The sequence below is a fragment of the Gastrolobium bilobum genome, unplaced genomic scaffold (genome assembly GCF_033153095.1).
Source record: "Gastrolobium bilobum isolate Gb01-03AN ecotype WA unplaced genomic scaffold, APGP_CSIRO_Gbil_v1 utg5192, whole genome shotgun sequence".
NCBI classification, from domain to species: domain Eukaryota; kingdom Viridiplantae; phylum Streptophyta; class Magnoliopsida; order Fabales; family Fabaceae; genus Gastrolobium; species Gastrolobium bilobum.
The window spans coordinates 151,460-157,459 of NW_026895453.1; positions in this window are offsets into that span (position 1 = coordinate 151,460).

Genomic DNA, 6,000 nt, shown 5'->3' on the forward strand with positions numbered 1-6,000 from the left:
TGAGGGTCCCCAGGATATCTCTATTCAGACTATTTAATTTTCTTGAATCTTCACTTGGTTCTTTGGTCTGTAAGGGTCCCCATCTTTTTATTTGAAACAATGATATTTTTCAAGTACGCGTCATTTCGTAGAATATTTGTAGTTATATCTTTTTTAGATGAAGAGCTATGTTATAACAAAAATACCTCCAGTGTACCGTACCGTCATAAGACGCGATGGTGCAAGCATATGAGATTTTTGCAAAAGTTGATAACCTTTGAGGAATGTAACCTTTTGAGGAATATTATCCTCCTCGTCCTTCTTCTCTTTCTTGAAGCCTTTCCTGAAGATATTGGTGTTTCCCCCTGATACTGTGCTATGGAATTTTGTGTGTGTGAAAATCATTGTTTTCCCTTTCCTGTTTTTTAGTGCACAATGTAAGTATCTTCCTTCAAAACACAGCGCGCTTGTTCCTTTATCTGGAACTAGGATTTGTTCTTCGTATGGTACTTGAGAGCCATAATTGAATCCTGCATCGTTATACAGTTCATAATACGTAATACAGTTCAACTCATATTTTGCGTACCTTTCTACTGTGCCTGCTCTGAAGTATGATGTCGTTTATATGCTCTTGATGTTGCCAGAAGCATCGCGCTTTTAGAGGAAGTTTTAACCAGTTATGGCTTTATTTTCCTCTCACACATCGCGATGGAGCGTGAAAGCAATTACATTAGCTTCGTTCCATTATTGGAGGATCTTTTTAGGAGAATCCTTTTGATTGGAGGATCCTTTTGTAGGATCCTTTTGATTGGAGGGTTCTTTTAGAGGATCCTTTTGATTGGAGGGTCCTTTTTAGGATCCTTTTACTTGGAAGGTCCTTTTAGAGGATCCTTTTGATTGGAGGGTCCTTTTTTAGGATCCTTTTACTCTGAGGGTTGATGCTATCCGGCAAGTATACCGATCGCACAAGTAATATAATGAGTAAGTAGAGTATCGTCTCCACAGGGATTGTAAACCAAGTACTACAATAACCAGTCCCCTTAAGTTGGAAAACTCAGTTTGTTGTTTGTAAAAATTGTGAATTGATTTTTAAGTAACAATAAGAAATAAAAATAAAGACTTGTTTTTGAATTTTTATTTAAGAGAAATAAAACAATAACAATGAAGATTGATTTTAAAAATATGACAAAAATATTGTAGCTAGAGCGCACTCACCTTATGATCCCCACTTCTTACTTTGGATTGATTCACAATATTTATTCATATAATTACTCGGATAAATTATTATCTAAGAATATTTATTAGTTAACCCTCAATTCCTTGCAAGGTTAACCCTTTAATCCCCAATTGGAACCCCAATTCCTTGCAATGTTCCTCATGGTATTAAGAAATGAACGTAATAATTTAAGCATCCACAATTAAATACACATCTATTCCTAGCATGCATACCAATTGTTGTCCTACCCCCTTTCAAGATCAAAACCCCAATATTCCTATCTAGGGTTTTAGCCCTCAAACTATTTTCAACTATCAGATTGATCAGTTCTAATAAAGAAAATAGAAAATACGCACAAGGTAGAGACAAAGATAATTATATAAATGAATAAGTCTAAATCAATCCATCGTAACAAGGGTTCACATAGGGCTCGTAACCCTAACTACAATAAAAGAAAACTAGCCAAGCATAATCATGGCTAAAAATAATCCAATATTCAAAAGCATAAAATTAAGGAGAAAAAAGAAGAAGAACTTGATCCCAGAAATCTCCTCAGAGCTCTGTCGTCGTCTCTCTTCAGAAGAATAGGTCTGAATACCTAATTCTGTCATATGGATCCTATTTATAATCCTCTTTTCTTCCTTCCAAAAATACCCCCACGGCAACACGGTATTATTTTCCCGCAACCCGGCGCCACTTCGCGTCGCGCCTCTGTGCAAAATTGCAAAGTCGGAATCGAATATTCGTAACATGGCGCCAGTTGGCGCCATCCTTCTCCTTTTGGGCGCCAACTAGCGCTACTTCTTCACTTCCTTGGCGCCATCTTGCGCCACTTTTGTGTGGAGTTGGCGTGGTGGCGCTAGTTTGCGCCATTCTGGCGCCAACTAGCGCCAATTCCCTGGACATTGGCCTATGCGACATGATGCAACATGGAACTTTCCTGTGTGTGGAGTCGCGTTAACAGGCTTTTTATAATTTGTAATTTTTCACTCCTCTTTTTCCTGTAAAAACGCAACCAAAAGGTGAATATTATTGACATAGAAAGAATCAATATAAATAGCAAATATGTATTTAAATTGCTCTATTATGACCCAATTCTTATCAATTTTAATACTGAAAAACCACACTTGCCAGAGGCACATCAAATCATTCCCAGATTTAAACGTTGCTGTCCCCAGCAATGTACAAGACTCAATCTCGGAAACAATTAATTAATCCAACATAACATCACACAGACAATCAATGGATCACTATGCTAAGCATGAATGAATCAATGCAAAGAATTCCTAACAATGCCTTCTATTCTTATGAAAATATCAGAATCTAGCTTGAACACCTCTCACCAAGATAAACATATAACGCTCAGCACTCAAGTGTTTGGGGGAGTAACAATCACTCAATCCATCACCGCAATAACACTACCATAAGCTTGATCATATTCTCAAGTTCCTAAAGATGAGGAACACTAACACATGCATAATTGATCAAAAGGACTTCACAAGTTGTAACTTGGTCGGGCTTAAGGGTAGGAATTTATGGTTGGTAGCTTAAACAACAATGAGATTGAAAAACTGGTATTATTTCACTTTAACATCATCCAACTCAATGGTTTTTATCCACTCAGATTCCCACAGAATTTCGGGAATTAATTCCTATCAATCACTTTTTCTTTACATTCATCCTTTTTCTTTTTCTTGCTTTTTCTTTTCTTTTCTATTTTTTTTTCTTTCTTTTTCTCCCTTTGTTTTAAGGGCACAGATGAAATTTTAGCTCCCCTAATTACTTGATCTTTGTGGAGCTTACCTCAATTTCTTTGTTTTATTTTCAACATATCAGTAATTCAATCTCAATTAAGGTAAGTCACATGGATATAGGCAAAACCATCAATCAGGAATTATGAACAAAAAGGCTCAGGCTCAAAGGGATTAGCAATGGAAAAATTCATACAGGTGGGTTATTTTTGGCCAATAGCTAACAAGAACAAAATGTCTTTATCATATCAACCAATGCATGCATCTAAGAGAAATAGAGCAAGTTCTAGAATGCTATCACAATGAGGTCTCTCAGAATAAAATAAGTGTTTAAGCACAAAAACTCACCAGCTATGATGTCAAGCTAGACTTCCAAAAGAAACATCAGGCATCATTAATCATTCAAACACAAAATTCAGACAAACGAGCAATCATGAAGTCTACTCATGCCCATACAATATCATGCCAGAAGTTCATACAAAACATGTTTCCTAGGATGAATCAGGCAAGTTAACTAGGGGAAGCATATCTAAACCTGGGACTTGCTCAGAAAACATGTTTCAAATTTTTATTTTTATTTTATATATATATATATATATATATATATATATATATATATCACACAAAATAACTATAAAAATAACTAAGAAAATTAAAAGAGTTAGAGTATCTCCCCTGATAGAAGAATTGCAGTTCTCAGATGCAAGCCTGCCTACCATTCCCAGATTTAGAGAATTGTTGTCCTCAGCAATAATTAAACCATGAGAAAGAAGAAAAAACCTGCACAATAGAACAAACAGTGGCATATAGAAGAAACTATAATGGGCACATTAAAACATCAGAGAAAAATATACTAACACAAAGTAACTAAAGAAAAGAAATATGAAACAGAAAAATAAACTAATATACAAGTTCTCCATCAGCAAGGAGATATACTCAACCCTCTATGTCATCCCCCTCAGCAGCGTAGGATGACTCAGCAAATGGAGGATCTGGTGGTACTGGATGCCTTGGTGTATGAGACCACCATTCCCAGATTTGTTCCAAACCATGAAGCCATGTTAAGAACTCTTTGAAGCTTTGGTTTTTCTGAGAGTCTCGGTGTCTCTTGTCAAACTTCAACTCCCGGTGTCTCTTCCAACTCGTATCAAAGAGTTAGATCACCTCCTTTCTTAGTACATTCTTCAGTATAGGATGACGTCTCCTTTTGGTTTTCCTCCCAGGTTTGTCATCATCCTCATTGAGAATTTTGTTGGTGTGGGAAAATAGATCTTTATTTTTTAATTATGTTTCCTCTTCCTTCAATGCTTCAATCACCGCCTCCTTATTACCCAAGAAGACATTTTTTTGAGGTTGAGGAAGCTCCTTCAAATCCACCTTCATGGCACTATCTTCCTTGGCATCATCCGCTACACTTCGTTTTTCCTTTAAGACTTCAAGATTAAAACAATCGTCTTTGTGAGAAGACTGTTTTAGAGAATCAAAGACATGAATAGTAACGGTTTCATCATTCATTCTTAGCTCAAGCTTCCCGCTTTCAACATCAATCAGTGCATGAGATGTAGCTAAGAAAGGTCTACCCAGCAAAAGAGGCATCTCGGCTTCCCCTTCCATGTCCAGCACCACAAAATCAACAGGAAAGATGAACTTGTCCACCTTTACAAGAACATCTTCAATAAAACCACTAGGCTTCCTCAAAGACTTATCAGCAAGTTGAAGAGATGCCAAAGTGGGCTTCAAGTCGGTGATCCCCAAGGATTTACAAACAGAAAGGGGCATCAAATTAATGCTAGCCCCAAGATCGCATAATGTTCTACCAATTTTTGTGTCCCCAATTTCAATAGGAATTTTGAAACTCCCTGGATCACTTAGTTTGGGTGGGAACTTCTTCTATATGATGGCACTACACTCCTCAGTGAGTGTTACAGTTTGGCATTCCTGCAACTTATGTTTTTTTGATAACAAGTCCTTCATGAACTTAGCATAATTGAGCATGCAATCCAGAGCTTCAGCAAAGGGAATGTTGATATGCAATTTCTTGAATATATCCAGAAATCTTTCATAATGCTGTTTTTTAGCATCTTTCTTAAACCTTTCTGGATAAGGTGCCATTGCCCTCACATATTCTGGTTTCAGTTCAAACTTCTCCTTTGCAACTGGCTTTTCCACTTCAGCAGGTTTTTCAATTTCTTTGTCTGGCTCACCTGCAGTATCCAGCTTCTTTTCAGCTTCCACATTTATTCTCGACTTTTCTGAAGCTGCTACCACTTTACCACTTCTAGTGGTGACAAACATACAATCCTCATTTGGATTGGTGACTGTGTTACTAGGGAAATTTCCTGGAGTTCTATTAGCAACTTGCTTGGCCAGCTGGCCAATTTGATTCTCCAGATTTCTGATCGAAGCACTCATGTTTCTGGTATTATGGTATTAGCCCTAGTCTCTTCCATGAAAGCATTTGTGTTTTTGGTATTGGCTCTAGTCTCCTCCATAAAAGCATTGGAGTGTTAAGCCATTTGTCCAACTAACCTCTCCAAATCAGAAAGTTCCTTCTGTGGAATAGGAGGAGGTTGCAGAAAGTTGTTTGAACTATAATCAAGACCACCTCCTTGACTTCTCCTCTGAAAATTATTTTTGCCAGGAGAATTCTGATTTCTTTGAAAATTTTGTTGGGGCTTCTGCTCATACCAAACCCCATTCACTTGCAACTGCTGTGGATTATCATCCATTAGAGTGGGACACTCATTAAACTCATGAGCTTTCTTACAATATTCACACATCACAGAAGTTGATTGAACCTTAGACACTTGCATTTTCTCAAACTTATCATTCAAGCTGTCAAACTTTTTGGACAACAGCTTTTGTTCAGCAAGCATAGCATCATTGCTTTCCAGCTTTATTACTCCTTTTCTTGCCTGAACTGGGAAGCTCTCATTCTCATTTCTTGCAAGTTTCTTGATCAAGTCAATGGCTTGCTCAGATGTACTCTGTCGAATAGAACCTCCAGCTGCACTATTAATCACCAACCTTGTTTCAGGAGATATGCCATTAAAG